This window comes from Poecilia reticulata, chromosome 7 (assembly GCF_904066995.2).
Source record: "Poecilia reticulata chromosome 7, P_reticulata-male-v2, whole genome shotgun sequence".
Classification (NCBI taxonomy): domain Eukaryota; kingdom Metazoa; phylum Chordata; class Actinopteri; order Cyprinodontiformes; family Poeciliidae; genus Poecilia; species Poecilia reticulata.
This window is the reverse complement of record NC_088836.1, coordinates 32863154-32880593: the sequence shown is the minus strand read 5'-3', so window position 1 is coordinate 32880593 and position 17440 is coordinate 32863154. Positions and strand designations below refer to the sequence as shown.

At 46.5% G+C, this 17440-nt stretch overlaps 1 protein-coding gene across 4 annotated transcripts in view; it reads right to left on the bottom strand.

Moving 5' to 3' along the window:
- Positions 1 to 17440, bottom strand: part of sulf2b (sulfatase 2b) — a 65597-nt gene that overhangs the window by 34110 nt on the left and 14047 nt on the right. For 2 of the 4 annotated variants that reach the window (XM_081609357.1, XM_081609358.1), the window contains exon 1: positions 4 to 610. The exons of the other annotated variants lie outside the window; for them this stretch is intronic. The gene's annotated coding sequence lies outside the window, so the exon portion shown is untranslated. Of the gene's footprint in view, positions 1 to 3; positions 611 to 17440 lie in introns of those variants that run through there. 4 annotated transcript variants of the gene reach the window in all.

Sequence of the window (17440 nt, the reverse complement as noted above, 5' to 3'; positions counted from 1 at the left end):
AACCTTCAGCTGCTCATCAGTCCTCTCTGAAACCCGAACAAATCTCCGGACCCGGGGGGAACCAGACGGACTCACTGAAGCATGAAGGTCCAAACCCGGCAGGAGAAACTCTGCAGAACCGTGTTCCTCAGAGCCGGTCACTTCTGCTTTCCTCTTCCTCTTCTCGCTTCCTCTCAGCTGACGTTTCAAACTCGGCGTCTCCTCATCGTCTCTCCTGCTGCCTGGCTCCTGGGCGCCCGGCACCAGACCGCCAACCTCAGCCTCCTCTCCCTCACAGCTCGTTAGCGGTTGCCGTGGTGGCGGTCATGGCAATGATCCCCGTGGTAACCGCCTCGACAAGCACACCGTCAAAACCACCGCCTCCTCCTGCCGCTCCTCCTCCTCTCTCTCTCTCTCCATTGTCTCTGTCGCTCCATCTCTCCGTCTCTCTCTCTCTCTCTGTCCTGCAGCTGGACGGGATTCAAACTGAAACCTGAAACATTTCTGACTCTGTTTTCGTTAAATATGATGCAGAAACCCAGGAGTCGGGAAGTTCTGGCTGCCGGTTCTGATCCGTTAAAGCTGCAGTTTGTAACTATAGAAAAAAAATCATTTTTCATTTTGTGATAATCTGAAAACTTTGATCTCCTCAGCGAGAAACAGCCAATCGGAGCCAGGAGGCGGGGCTTAGTGCTGTCAATCACTCTCCCCCGTTGCACTCTGCTACTCTGCAGCTAGGCTGAATGCTAAGGCTTGTTAGCGTAGCCACTGATGACGGCGGTAAGCCGTTTCTCTGCCATTAGCACATTTAGTAGCGCGTACTTGAGGATGAATGACAGCGCTAGGCCCCGCCTCCCGGCTCTGATTGGTTGTTCTCAGTCGGAAGCTTTTCAGATGATCTGACATGGAGACAATCTGAATAAATATCACATTCTGCAGATTTAAGAAATCTGTCGGTTTTCATATTTATTTTTATAAACTAAATGTTTTACTCCTTAGAAAACATGATTTTATTAAAACTAGATGAATAAACTGAGCTTTTCTCTCCGCCTGCAGCATTAATATGAAATGTGATGATGGATTCATCCGTCCATCAGACATTTTACTGCACATGAAATCAATTATTTCTCATTTCTGACGTAAAAAAATGATTTTTTACAAAAAGTAAAACTGAATGTTTGAAATATTTAACTTTACAAAACTATATTTCCGTTTCTCCTTCTGTGGAACTGATGATGTTTAGGCTCTTTTTATGGATTTATGACATGAATGATCTTCCATAATTTCTCCTAAAACCACATGAACTGGTTTTACTTGCTAAACTGGTTGAACTGGACAGCAGGAGTTCAGCGTTTGAGCTTCAGAGAAAAAGATTTAAAATAAATACATTCATTTTTAAAATGTCTTTTCTTTTGAAAAAAAAACTATAAAATATGAATAAAAATTTAATATTTGAAAAAGTTTCATTATTTAAAAAAACTGTTTTAAAAAAAATATACTGAAATAAATAAAATGAAAACCAGATTAAATAAATGTTAAAAAATGGTTTCATGTTGTAAAATTAAATGATAAAATTTAACAAAACTTTTTTAAAAATGCATAGAAAATGTTTTAATAAAAATAATAAAAATGCAGGTTGTGATATTCCATGTTTCTCCAGCTTGTTGCTGAAGAGGGAAAACATTTCGCTGCTATTTTCCATCTGAAAGCTCAAAATTAAACGTTGATTTATTTATAGCTGCTGCAGAGAGAAGAGCAGCGGCTGTTCATGTCGAGTTGATCACTGCCTCCATTAGAGCAGCGTAATCATGTTAAACACTCACCTCTGACACGCGTGTGTGTGTGTGTGTGTGTGTGTGTGTGTGTGTGTGTGTGTGTGTGTGTGTGAGAGCAGCTAAAAGCCTCCATCAGGGCCCAGAGGAGATGAAAACTGTAATTTAGTGTCATTATGGTGACAGCAGAGCAGCCTGACCTGCTGCAGAACCCGGTTCCAGCCAGTCCTGGTTTGGTCCAACATCAGAGTCCAGGTCACATCCTGATCCGGGTTTTACAGAAACACCTGCAGCCTTCAGGTCTTTCTGACACTGCCTGCAGTTCTGACCTCCACCCAGCAGGGGGCGATGCTCAGGGACCAAAAGGAGAAATCTGAACCAGTAGAACCAGAGAAACCAAAATCCTCACTAAAAACAAACCAAACATTCTGACAAACGCAGGTTTTCTGTTGTTAAGGGGGTCCAAAGTGTGGCTCCCGGGCCGTTAGGAGCCCATGGAAAGATTCTGTGTGGCCCTCAGAACAAGGTGCTGATGGAGACGTTTTATTTTGAATTAGAGCAGAAATGATCAGCAGCATAAAGAGGCGCCAAAATCCTGATTCTCATTTATTATGATCAAAAATCTGTTGCACAATAAAACACATCCGCTGTCCGTCGGCGTCCCGTGACGTTCTCACATCGCCATGGAGACGGCACTGGGCCGGACGCACGACGGAAACCACCGAGACGACGACCAAACTCTGACTCACAGCAAAATTCATTCACGAAGCTTGACTAAATACAGGAAGTGGCTCCAACGGCCACTTCCTGTTCTCACTGCTCAAAATTCATTTCCTCCATTTTTGTCACCAGAACATTTTGCAAACTGGACGTCTGGATTTGAATGAAGCAACTTTTCATTCTGGATCTCCAGAAAATGCGACGCGAGTCTGAAGGCTGGACGTACGGAAAGTAAAAAATGCTTCACAGAAGTAAAACTAATAAAAACAATCAGGAGGAAAAGTGACGACTGTGTCACTAATTACTTATTTCTTCATGCAAACAGTTTAAAGTTTTAATATTTGGATATTAAATCAGATTTTAAATCCAGAGGAAACCAGGATGATGAAACATCTCAGACTTTATGGTTTATGATAACCTGATGATAGTTTTCATGGTGTAAACTGGACCGGTTCTGTGAAAACAGTGCCGGTCCAGAACCATCCGGGTCGGTTCTGGTCCGTTTCTGCTTCATGTTTTCATCGTCTCTCTGATGTAAATCCAGAACACTTCCTGCTTCCTGCTTCCTGTTTCCTGCCGCTGAAAAAGTCCCTCCGCCTTCAGGCTGCTTCCTGCTGCGGTTCGGCCCGGTTTGGCCAGCCGGTTCCTCTGGACCCAGTCAGACCCGACCCGGTTAGAACCCAGAAATCTACGCCGTGAATTCATTCACAGGCAGAATGAAACAGGAAGCAGAAGCTGAGGTCCAGAGAGAAACCTGCTGCAGAAGCAGAGCCCAGTTTAAAGGTTCTGGATCACCAGAACCAGAACCAGAACTGGACTGGAGGTTCTGGATGAGAGGAGCGGCTGGTGAAACCCAGAAGCAGCAGCAGAGCCGCAGCACAGGAAGTGAAAGTGAAAGTAAAGATCTGGACCATCAGACAGCAGGAGCATCGCCACGGCAACAGGTGGGGGAGGGGGGGAGCGGCTGTGGGGCCGGCCGGCCGGTCCGACCGGACCGCTGAGCCCACCGGAGTCACAGCAGGCAGATCGCCATGGAAACGAGGGGGAAGCCTGCTGGACTGGTCAGAGCAGAGAGTCAGCAGCTTCACAGGGGTCCTGGGGTCAGAGGTCACGGAGGGAGGAGGGGTCACCACAGATCTGGGTTTTCATTCTGGTTTTAGTTTTTAATAGTTTTAGTTCATATTCAGCCTCCATAGTGATTAATTAATTAATTAATACTCAGCAGAAAAATTATTTTCAAAAGACGTTTTCAGGTTTTGTTGAACAAACGGATAATAAACATGAATAATTTATGTTTCATACACACACACTGCACTTCCTGCTTTCCTCATTAGTTAAAAGTTCAGTTTTTTGCTATTATACTTCACTAAAAATAACCCCAGAAGTTTCATTTTTACTTTTAGAAAACATTAAAATCATCAAAACTTCGGGTTCGATTTGTTCGTAAACTTTCAGAGTCGTTGGTTTGAGCCGGACGATAAAAACTCAGTCATTTCATACAAGTTGATAATTATTGATGAGTTTTTTAAAGTTTTTACTCCATCATGTTTTCTTATTTTCCAACAGTCATGAAGTGAAACATGAAACTTGGCAGGCTACTGAGCAGGCTGTTGCTAGGCAACCAAAGAACGAGCGCTAGTCGATTCCCCCCAGCTAGCTTAGCTTAGCTTAGCTTAGCGGTGAGCGGCTGACGCCTACGTTTCCCAGAATGCCCTCCGGTTCTGTATTCTACCAGATGAATGATCTATTGATATTGATCACCTGCCTATCGTGATCGATGATGTTATCTGTTTATTTAGGAGGCTTCTGTTGGTTTGTAGTTTAAAAATGTTTGTGCTAATTAAACATTTTCCTGCGGTTTCATTGGGTCCATGTCGAGTCGTGTGTAAAACAAAACGTTTCCAGCTTTCTGCTTCTGCTCGCAGCGTCTCGTTACTGTAGACACTGAGTCTTTTCCAACTGCTGTTGTCACGGTAACCATGCATTATGCTAATCACCGTGTGACACAGGAAGATACGACAGATCTGTTGGTATCAGACGTTCTGCAGACAATCAGAACCAATCAGAGCACATAGACTCAGCTAGAGTCTAGAAATCAGAATGAACTCTGACCTGAACCTTCAGAGTCACACGAAGACCGTTATAAAGTCGGCCTTCTGTCACCTGAAGAGCATGAAAGGTTCTGGTTCTGCTCTGCATCCAGAACCAGAACCAAACATGGACAAGCAGCATTCAGTTTCTATGCTCCACAGATCTGGAACAAACTTCCAGAAAACTGAAAAACGTCCAAAACAGTGAGCCCAGATGCTTTGGTTCATAGTTACTGGAACATTTATGATGATTTAAGACGACCTGCAGCTCGCCGTCAACCAACTGGGCCTCAGCAGAACCAGAACCAGAACCAGAACCAGAACCATCACCTGCCTAAAATAACAAACCAAGTGGTTTGTTTTCTCTAAATCATCTTTTGGCGATAAACAACAATGAACTGAATGACGACAGACTGGCTTCCTGGAATACATGATGATGTCATTGATTAGAGTGACGTCAGCTCTGCTGTGTGACATCATCGCATGTGACGACCCAACCACCTGACCTCAGGTCTCTTCAGACCCAGAAGCTTCGCTCTCCAATATTTACACAAATTATCATCAAATATAAACAGAAAATATGAACGGAAAACGCAGAAAAACGTTCCATGCTGCATGAGCGCCGCTGCTGCTAGGCTACGGCTAACGTAGCCTCCTAGCTTCAGTCTGAATCAGCTACGGCTAATATTCCAGCTTCTGATGATAAACATTCAGCGCCGAGTCAGCAGCAGAAACACGAAGACACATCGTTTGACGAGGAGGAGGAGGAGGAGGAGGAGGAGGAGGAGGAGAAAGAGGAGGAGGAGGAGGAGGAGGAGGAGGAGGAGGAGGAGGAGGAGGAAGAGGAGGAGGAGGAGGAAGAGGAGGAGGAGGAGGAAGAGGAGGAGGAGGAGGAGGAAGAGGAGGAGGAGGAGGAGGAAGAGGAGGAGGAGGAGGAGGAAGAGGAGGAGGAGGAGGAGGAAGAGGAGGAGGAAGAGGAGGAGGAGGAAGAGGAGGAGGAGGAGGAGGAGGAAGAGGAGGAGGAGGAGGAAGAGGAGGAGGAGGAAGAGGAGGAGGAAGAGGAGGAGGAGGAGGCTTCCCGTTTGAGCCACTGAGGCGCCCGAGAAACCAGATCCAGTCACAGCGGACCGTGTGTGTGTGTGTGTGTGTGTGTGTGTGTGTGTGTGTGTGTGTGTGTGTGTGTGTGTGTGTGTGTGTGTGTGTGTGTCTGTGTGTGTGTGTGTGAACAGCAGCTGAGTTAAACCCTCCAGAACCGTCGGCCCTCTTGAGAGCCGGCCCTGAAGGAAACAAACTGACCCGATTCCCCACAACCCGGCCAGAACCGCAGCCAGCCGGACCTCCTGCTGAGTGCTAGCAGCTAACAGTTAGCCGCTAGCTGGCGCCGACTCCTGGCTTTGGACCAGCAGGACTCCTGCAGCAGCAGCAGGGGGCGCTCTGCAGTTTCTCTTTACCGTTTGACCGTCCAGTAAACACACTTCTGCTAAGCCACTAAGCTAAATGTTAGCTTAGCGCTTTTGCTGACTCTGAAAACGTTTAGCACACTTAGCTTCCCCTAAATTTAATTTTTCTGCTGATTTATTCGGCTGTTAAATAAAATGCAACTATATTAAAGTTTTAGTTACTGACGGTTCAAATTAGCCAGACGTTTATATTAATGCTCTTATTTTGAAGTGACTGTTTATACAGCAGTTCCACTTCCTCTCTCTGTTTTCCCTTTTTTCACGTTAAACCAATAAATATACATGAATAAATGAAGACAAATGATGCAGCAGATATAAAACAAACATTATCCTGGTTCTGAGCTCGACCCTAACGAGGTGAGACTCGTTAACTGGTCTGGTTCTGGTTCTGGACCGGTTCCGTGTTCAGGTGCGTTACCTGCTCAGTTCCAGATGGATGGCAGCCGAGGTCAGATCTGAGAACAGAAACAGATCAACCTTAGCGCCCCCTGCAGGCCGCACCTCTCCTTACATCAACCAACAGCTGCGGAGGTCATCAGGGTCAGACTGATGCATCATGGGAACTCAGAGCAGCGTTAGCGCAGGTCCTTCCTCCAGAACCAAACTCACATCTCGGCTTTAAAAGCAGGTTCACATTTACATGTATTAATACTTTATTAATCCCAAAGTTAAATTAAACGTTATTTTTATTAAACGTCGTTCTGCCTCCACCGGTGACGTTTTGAACCATGTTCCTGTCCGGATCGTCCTCCAGCAGGAAGTAATCAGATTACGTCCTCCAGCAGGAAGTAACCAGATTACGTCCTCCAGCAGGAAGTAACCAGATTACGTCCTCCAGCAGGAAGTAACCAGATTACGTCCTCCAGCAGGAAGTAACCAGATTACGTCCTCCAGCAGGAAGTAACCAGATTACGTCCTCCAGCAGGAAGTAACCAGATTACGTCCTCCAGCAGGAAGTAATCAGATTACGTCCTCCAGCAGGAAGTAACCGGATTACGTCCTCCAGCAGGAAGTAATCAGATTACGTCCTCCAGCAGGAAGTAGCCGGATTACATCCTCCAGCAGGAAGTAACCAGATTACGTCCTCCAGCAGGAAGTAACCGGATTACGTCCTCCAGCAGGAAGTAATCAGATTACATCCTCCAGCAGGAAGTAACCGGATTACGTCCACCAGCAGGAAGTAACCAGATTACATCCTCCAGCAGGAAGTAACCAGATTACGTCCTCCAGCAGGAAGTAACCAGATTACGTCCTCCAGCAGGAAGTAACCAGATTACATCCTCCAGCAGGAAGTAACCAGATTACATCCTCCAGCAGGAAGTAACCAGATTACGTCCTCCAGCAGGAAGTAATCAGATTATGTCCTCCAGCAGGAAGTAATCAGATTACGTCCTCCAGAAGGAAGTAATCAGATTACATCCTCCAGCAGGAAGTAACCAGATTACGTCCTCCAGCAGGAAGTAACCAGATTACATCCTCCAGCAGGAAGTAACCAGATTACATCCTCCAGCAGGAAGTAACCAGATTATGTCCTCCAGCAGGAAGTAACCAGATTACATCCTCCAGCAGGAAGTAACCAGATTACATCCTCCAGCAGGAAGTAACCAGATTACATCCTCCAGCAGGAAGTAACCAGATTACGTCCTCCAGCAGGAAGTAACCAGATTACATCCTCCAGCAGGAAGTAACCAGATTACATCCTCCAGCAGGAAGTAATCGGATTACGTCCTCCAGCAGGAAGTAACCGGATTACGTCCTCCAGCAGGAAGTAATCAGATTATGTCCTCCAGCAGGAAGTAATCAGATTACGTCCTCCAGCAGGAAGTAACCAGATTACATCCTCCAGCAGGAAGTAATCAGATTACGTCCTCCAGCAGGAAGTAATCGGATTACGTCCTCCAGCAGGAAGTAATCGGATTACGTCCTCCAGCAGGAAGTAATCGGATTACGTCCTCCAGCAGGAAGTAATCGGATTACGTCCTCCAGCAGGAAGTAATCGGATTACGTCCTCCAGCAGGAAGTAATCGGATTACGTCCTCCAGCAGGAAGTAATCGGATTACGTCCTCCAGCAGGAAGTAATCAGATTACGTCCTCCAGCAGGAAGTAACCAGATTACTTTCAGCTGTTTCAGAGGAAGCTGCTGGGCTCCAGTCCGTTCGTTCAGAGGATTCTCTGGAGATTTCTGTTTTCAAACGGAATCAACCCGGCGGATCCGAAGGCTCTTCTTGTGGAACAGTTTCTGCAGCCAGCAGTGATTCCAGGTTTTATCTGCTGCTCTTCCTCTGAGCAGCAGGAGGAAGAGGAGGAGGAGGAAGAGCAGAGCCTCAGGGAAGATTTAGTTTGTCCTCCACAGAAGACGGGACATTTGTCTTCTTTATTTATTTATCTTGGTTCTTACAAACAGCCGAAGGCTGCAGCAGCAGCAGCAGGTCATCAGTTAGACTCTGAGCTGCGTCTCTCCGTCCTCCAGCTGCAGCAGGTGCTGCAGCTGGAGGACGGAGGATCTGGAAACGCAGCCACACAGGAAAAAATGACAACTTTTCCACTAAAACGAACCAACTGGGACTATATCACGCTTTTATAAAACTAAAACTTACTGAAATGATGCGTATTCTGTGTTTATGAATCCACTGATCTGATGTGAAACCCGTTTTGTTACGTGATCAGATCTCGTCAGCCGTTATTAACCAGTTTACAAAACGGCAACAGAAAAAATCTAATGAGTTTGTTAATTAAAACATTTTTTAAAAATATAATCTGTTCAGTATTTATTAATTAATCAGTGTTTATATAACCACAGCACTGTAAACCTTCTGGTTTCTGCAGATGTGAATTAACTTTTACCACAATCTGACCCAGAGCATCAAACAGTGACATTTATGTTGAAACTGCAGTTTCCCTTTTAAATTAAAGTCATTATCAAACTATGAAAAAAACTAAAACTACTTTTATAGCTAATAGAAACTAACCAGAAACTAAACGATATTTAAATAATAATTAATAAAAAAAAGCAAACGCTAAAAACTAAAACTGAATTAAAATAATGAAAAACCCATAAATGTTCCTGCATGGATTATAAAATCAATCCAGACGACATTCGCTGTGAATTTATAAACATGTCATAAACATGTCATAAACATGTCATAAACATGTCATAAACATGTTATAAACATGTCATAAACATGTTATAAACATGTCATAAACATGTTATAAACATGTCATAAACATGTTATAAACATGTCAAACATGTCATAAACATGTTATAAACATGTCATAAACATGTTATAAACATGTCAAACATGTCATAAACATGTTATAAACATGTTATAAACATGTCATAAACATGTCATAAACATGTCATAAACATGTTATAAACATGTCATAAACATGTTATAAACATGTCATAAACATGTCAAACATGTCATAAACATGTTATAAACATGTCAAACATGTCATAAACATGTTATAAACATGTTATAAACATGTCATAAACATGTCATAAACATGTCATAAACATGTTATAAACATGTCATAAACATGTCATAAACATGTTATGAACATGTTATAAACATGTCATAAACATGTCATAAACATGTCATAAACATGTCATAAACATGTTATAAACATGTCATAAACATGTTATAAACATGTCAAACATGTCAAACATGTCATAAACATGTCATAAACATGTCATAAACATGTCATAAACATGTCATAAACATGTTATAAACATGTCAAACATGTTATAAACATGTTATAAACATGTCATAAACATGTTATAAACATGTTATAAACATGTCAAACATGTCATAAACATGTCAAACATGTCATAAACATGTTATAAACATGTTATCAAAATGTCTTTTTGACAACTTGACATTAACCAAGAAATCATAACTGTTTAAACTTTACCTTTAATAACAAATTTATATCAGTTATGATTTCTTGGTCAATGACAAGTTGTCATAAAGACATTTTGAATAAAGTCAACTTTGTACTAAAAGTGTCATAATTTACCAAATGGCGCTTTATGACTACAGTCAAATATTCATGAAGACTTATTCATGTTTATAACATGTTTATGACATGTTTATAACATGTTTATGACATGTTTATGACAGTCTTATTCACCCCCTTTCAAATAAAGTGTTACCAAAACCCCAAATATTTTAGGAAACAACTGGATCAGTTTCAGAAGAATAAAATAATGGAGCCAAATGGATTATAAATGTGTTAAGAGGAGAGATGAGCTGCTTCCCTCAGTGAGAGCAAACGGACCGGACCGAACCGGAGCGGACCGGCTGCTGGTTCCTCTGCCGCCTGAGGCGCAGCATCCATCCATCCCACTCACACAGAAATAGCCTGATGAAGAGCAGCAGCTCAGCTGGGACGTTTACACTGCGCTCAGGCAGCAGAGCTAACGCTAATGCTAACGCTAATGCTAACGCTAACGCTAATGCTAACGCTAACATAGATCCTACAGATACAGAGACTCACAGCTGATGGATGAGCAACACTCTGGACCTCCATCAGAACCATCAGAACCACCAGAACCTCCATCAGAACCTCCATCAGAACCTCCAGAACCATCAGAACCTCCATCTGGACCATCAGAACCTCCAGAACCATCAGAACCTCCAGAACCATCAGAACCTCCATCAGAACCTCCATCTGAACCTCCATCAAAACCATCAGAACCTCCATCAGAACCTCCATCAGAACCTCCAGAACCATCAGAACCACCATCAGAACCTCCAGAACCATCAGAACCACCATCTGAACCTCCAGAACCATCAGAACCACCATCAGAACCTCCATCTGAACCTCCAGAACCATCAGAACCACCATCAGAACCTCCAGAGCCATCAGAACCTCCATCTGAACCTCCATCTGAACCTCCAGAACCATCAGAACCACCATCAGAACCTCCATCTGAACCTCCAGAACCATCAGAACCTCCATCAGAACCTCCATCAAAACCATCAGAACCATCAGAACCTCCATCAAAACCATCAGAACCTCCATCTGAACCTCCAGAACCATCAGAACCTCCATCAGAACCTCCATCAAAACCATCAGAACCATCAGAACCTCCATCAGAACCTCCAGAACCATCAGAACCTCCATCAGAACCACCATCAGAACCTCCAGAACCATCAGAACCTCCATCAGAACCTCCATCTGAACCTCCAGAACCATCAGAACCACCATCAGAACCTCCATCTGAACCTCCATCAAAACCTCCATCAGAACCTCCATCAGAACCTCCAGAACCATCAGAACCACCATCAGGACCTCCATCTGAACCTCCAGAACCATCAGAACCTCCATCAGAACCTCCATCAAAACCATCAGAACCATCAGAACCTCCATCAAAACCATCAGAACCATCAGAACCTCCATCAGAACCTCCATCTGAACCTCCAGAACCATCAGAACCACCATCAGGACCTCCATCTGAACCTCCAGAACCATCAAAACCTCCATCAGAACCTCCATCTGAACCTCCAGAACCATCAGAACCACCATCAGAACCTCCATCTGAACCTCCAGAACCATCAGAACCACCATCAGAACCTCCAGAACCTCCATCAGAACCTCCATCAAAACCATCAGAACCTCCATCAGAACCTCCAGAACCACCATCAGAACCATCAGAACCTCCATCAGAACCACCATCAGAACCTCCAGAACCACCATCAGAACCATCAGAACCTCCATCAGAACCTCCATCTGAACCTCCAGAACCATCAGAACCACCATCAGAACCTCCATCTGAACCTCCAGAACCATCAGAACCACCATCAGAACCTCCAGAACCATCAAAACCTCCATCAGAACCTCCATCAAAACCATCAGAACCATCAGAACCTCCATCAGAACCTCCAGAACCACCATCAGAACCATCAGAACCTCCATCAGAACCACCATCAGAACCTCCAGAACCACCATCAGAACCATCAGAACCTCCATCAGAACCTCCATCAGAACCACCATCAGAACCTCCATCAAAACCATCAGAACCATCAGAACCTCCATCAGAACCTCACGGTGCCAGATTATGGCTAAAACTCACAACTTCCCACAAGGAAACTTTCTGTTCAGTTTACTGTTTAGCTGGACATTATTAAAGGGGCAGCGTCATTTAAATGTGACTTGTTGATCTTCACATCATTTTTTAATGTTTAATCAAAAACAGACCAGCAGTGTTTGCTTTGATTCTTTCATGTTTGACAAATCCTTTAATCTCCATGGCAACCACCCAGCTGATCAAAAAGCCAGAGTGGTTCTAGCTCCACCTTCGAGTAATTTGACTTTGTAATTTAACACCTTTAAATTGGGCCTCTGTCTCTTTAAGAACTCCTGCTCTTCCAGAAGCTCCGCCTCCAGGAAGTCATCCAACATGGCTCCTCTATCAACTCTAACGTTTTTACCAGCGTCACTCTGAGCAGCAGCTACTATGATGAGCTCAGCAGCTGTTTGCTAATTGCTGCTGGCTAGTCTGGGGGAGCTGAGAGGGGAGGAGCTTTGTCCTTGAAGGTGGGGCCAAGTCCACCGAGGTATTATAACAGCTGAATGGTTGCCATGGAGATTAGAGGATTTCTCAAACATGAAAGAATCAGAGCAACACTGCATGAATGCCTTTGATAAGACATGATGAAAACAGTTGATTTTACTTGATGCTGTCCCTTTAAAACAGCAAGCAGCCAATCAGGAAGCTCCGCTGTGACTGGGTCAGCTCAGGTCCGTCTTTGTGGCTGGATGTTTCTGCTCTTAGCGGTGGAACAAAGTGCAGTTCGGGTCCAGTTTGAGTCCTGACAGCAGGGAACTGCCTCCTCCAGACCAACTCCTGCGCCTCCGCCTGATTGGCTGCCAGGGAGCAGAGGGAGGGGCATAAACGCAGACGGCGGTGGGTGGAGCAGGAAGTCCCAGCGGAGCGGTGTGGCATCAGCAGCTCAGCTTTCAGCTCCCAACAGCGTCACGCCTCGACTGGAAACGGGTCAAAGTTTGTTTCTGCAGCACAAACAATCAAAACCACCAACAGAACCAACAACATGAGCCGACCTTTGACCTCCAACCAGCTGCTAGCTAAACACAGCTAGCTCAGGAACCAGCTGACACCTGGGGTAACAGAGTCAGAGGAGGGTAGGAACCAACACAAAGCAGGGCAGCTCATCAGAAAACTGAGGCCCGGGGCAGGACTGTTCCCCTCTGATGGTCCGGTCGACCCGGTTCTACTGGAACCAGAACATCTGCTCCTCCTCCAGCTGCTCTGAGTCAACCCAACCTGTTCCCCTCCTGGCCTGTGGGGGCGCTGCACCAAGAACCACTGAAGACGCTGAGAGCAACTTCCTGCTTCACCAGATGGAAACAAGATGGAGGATTTTAGTGTTGGAGCCATTTCTGCTGCTAGCGCTAGGCTAGCACGTTAGCTTTGGCTGGATTTACCCAGAATGCCCTGCGCTAAAGTCCACTTCTTGCTTTTGGAGCGGTCTCCGGTCTGCTTGGCGTTCACATTCAAACCGAGCCAGTGTCAATTTTCCCAGACCGGTCTGGAGGACCAGAGGTCAATTAGCATTCACACCTGACCAACCGGACCGGACTTTGACTAGGCAGACGGCCTGGAGTCGAGTTAAAGCGGACTGAATGCTGCCTTCAAGGTTCAGAACTATTTTTCTTCCGTTTCTTTCCTTCTGATTTTTAGTCATCAGTTGTGAAACTGATTTTTGTTTCCAGTTCGACTAGAAAAAGAAAATCCAGAGTTTGTGCAGAAGGTTCTCTAAAGTTCCCCGATGGGCTGGAGGATCCAGGACAGAAATCCTGCAGGACGAGTTCAGAGTGTCCGACCTGACGGACCGGCACCGGCCCGCTCTGGACTGACACCGGGCCGCTCTGGACCGACACCGGGCCGCTCTGGACCGACACCGGGCCGCTCTGGACCGGAGCCGAGCCGCTCTGGACCGACACCGGCCCGCTCGGCACCGGTCCAGAGCGGGCCGGTGCCGAGCGGTCCAGAGTTTATGTACTTTACAAATTCCTCCTTCGCTGACATTCCAGGAGGGAAGGAAATGTAAAAGTACATAAACTCAATAAAGTTTCAAAATGTCTGAGATCAGTTATTAATCAAAGAAATTATTTTATACAGATTCAATCCTTCCTCATTATTGGGTGGTGATGAAGAGGAGCAGAGGTGGTGATGAAGAGGAGCAGAGGTGACGATGAAGAGGAGCAGAGGTGGTGATGAAGAGGAGCAGAGGTGGTGATGAAGAGGAGCAGAGGTGGTGATGAAGAGGAGCAGAGGTGATGATGAAGAGGAGCAGAGGTGGTGATGAAGAGGAGCAGAGGTGGTGATGAAGAGGAGCAGAGGTGACGATGAAGAGGAGCAGAGGTGGTGATGAAGAGGAGCAGAGGTGGTGATGAAGAGGAGCAGAGGTGGTGATGAAGAGGAGCAGAGGTGATGATGAAGAGGAGCAGAGGTGGTGATGAAGAGGAGCAGAGGTGGCGATGAAGAGGAGCAGAGGTGGCGATGAAGAGGAGCAGAGGTGGTGATGAAGAGGAGCAGAGGTGGTGATGAAGAGGAGCAGAGGTGGTGATGAAGAGGAGCAGAGGTGGTGATGAAGAGGAGCAGAGGTGGTGATGAAGAGGAGCAGAGGTGATGATGAAGAGGAGCAGAGGTGATGATGAAGAGGAGCAGAGGTGGTGATGAAGAGGAGCAGAGGTGATGATGAAGAGGAGCAGAGGTGGCGATGAAGAGGAGCAGAGGTGGTGATGAAGAGGAGCAGAGGTGATGATGAAGAGGAGCAGAGGTGGTGATGAAGAGGAGCAGAGGTGGTGATGAAGAGGAGCAGAGGTGATGATGAAGAGGAGCAGAGGTGATGATGAAGAGGAGCAGAGTGTGATGAAGAGGAGCAGAGGGGATGATGAAGAGGAGCAGAGGTGATGATGAAGAGGAGCAGAGGTGATGATGAAGAGGAGCAGAGGTGATGATGAAGAGGAGCAGAGGTGATGATGAAGAGGAGCAGAGGTGGTGATGAAGAGGAGCAGAGGTGGCGATGAAGAGGAGCAGAGGTGGCGATGAAGAGGAGCAGAGGTGGTGATGAAGAGGAGCAGAGGTGGTGATGAAGAGGAGCAGAGGTGGTGATGAAGAGGAGCAGAGGTGATGATGAAGAGGAGCAGAGGTGATGATGAAGAGGAGCAGAGGTGGTGATGAAGAGGAGCAGAGGTGATGATGAAGAGGAGCAGAGGTGATGATGAAGAGGAGCAGAGGTGATGATGAAGAGGAGCAGAGGTGGTGATGAAGAGGAGCAGAGGTGATGATGAAGAGGAGCAGAGGTGGTGATGAAGAGGAGCAGAGGTGATGATGAAGAGGAGCAGAGGTGATGATGAAGAGGAGCAGAGGTGGCGATGAAGAGGAGCAGAGGTGGTGATGAAGAGGAGCAGAGGTGATGATGAAGAGGAGCAGAGGTGGTGATGAAGAGGAGCAGAGGTGGTGATGAAGAGGAGCAGAGGTGATGATGAAGAGGAGCAGAGGTGATGATGAAGAGGAGCAGAGGTGGTGATGAAGAGGAGCAGAGGTGATGATGAAGAGGAGCAGAGGTGGTGATGAAGAGGAGCAGAGGTGGTGATGAAGAGGAGCAGAGGTGGTGATGAAGAGGAGCAGAGGTGGTGATGAAGAGGAGCAGAGGTGGTGATGAAGAGGAGCAGAGGTGGTGATGAAGAGGAGCAGAGGTGGTGATGAAGAGGAGCAGAGGTGGTGATGAAGAGGAGCAGAGGTGGTGATGAAGAGGAGCAGAGGTGGTGATGAAGAGGAGCAGAGGTGGTGATGAAGAGGAGCAGAGGTGGTGATGAAGAGGAGCAGAGGTGATGATGAAGAGGAGCAGAGGTGGTGATGAAGAGGAGCAGAGGTGATGATGAAGAGGAGCAGAGGTGGTGATGAAGAGGAGCAGAGGTGATGATGAAGAGGAGCAGAGGTGGTGATGAAGAGGAGCAGAGGTGGTGATGAAGAGGAGCAGAGGTGGTGATGAAGAGGAGCAGAGGTGGCGATGAAGAGGAGCAGAGGTGGCGATGAAGAGGAGCAGAGGTGGCGATGAAGAGGAGCAGAGGTGGCGATGAAGAGGAGCAGAGGTGATGATGAAGAGGAGCAGAGGTGATGATGAAGATCTGCTCGTCTCGGAGCTCGGATGATAGAATCTAATGAAGCTTCAGGTGGTTCAGTGTTCTGAGTCGACCCGTGTGACCCGGCTAATAAAACCCAAACACACACACACACACACACACACACACACACACACACACACACACACACACACACACACACACACACACACACACACACACACACACACACACACACACACACACACACACACACACGTCGCCTGAACCCCCGGAGTGAGAAAACGATGGAGGCACATTTACCATCTGTAATCAAAAGAGCTTCATGCTGGACTCGCCCTCCTCTCTTTCTCCCTCTCTTCAATTTCCTCCTTCTGCTGCGAAGCCTGAGCAGCATACTGATGCTGGGATTACACACACACACACGCACACACACACACACCCACACACACACACACACACACACACACACACACACACTGAAGTAATGACTTTCTGCCTCGCCTCCCGATCCGCTCAGAGCTGCCAGTTCCCACTGGGTTTGTGGAAAAGAAACAGAAAGAGCAAAAGGCTCCGGGGAGAGGCGATGCAGCGCCTCCAATTAGCCGGGACGGTGGTCCAAACGGGGGGGCGGGGGCCGGAGGGGGGCAGCTGGATAACGAGGCCGGGCCGTGGAGGTTCTCACCTGGACCTGACCTCCAGACGGACTGGGTTCTGGACCGGCCCGGCTCTGAAACGTCTCCGGCCGGAGAAAAGGTGGGGAATGTTTCTAAAGCTGGTTATTGGAGCTCAAGTTCCTAATAACCGAATAATGGGAATAAAAACACAGAGAAACAAACTGCAGGTCGACTTCAACCGGTTCTGATCCGAGGTGGAAAGAAAAAGACAGAAATCTGTGGTAAAGAAAATATTCTACAAACTTTAAATCAGATTAATCTCCATCAACTCAAAACCACATTTTTATTTTGAACATTAGGAAACTTTTCTGTGCACTGTGCAGCTCTACCCACTGCACAGTGGTGCAGTGGGTAGAGCTGTTGCCTTGCAGCAAGAAGGTTCTGGGTTCGATTCCCGGTCTTTCTGCATGGAGTCTCCATGTTCTCCCTGTGCATGGTGGGTTTTCTCCAGGTACTCCGGTTTCCTCCCACAGTCCAAAAACATGACTGTCAGGTTAACTGGTCTCTCTAAATTGCCCCTAGGTGTGTGTGTGTGTGTGTGTATGGTTGTGTGTCTCTGTGTTGCCCTGCAACAGACTGGCGACCCGTCCAGGTGACCCGTCCAGGTGACCCCGCCTCTCACCCG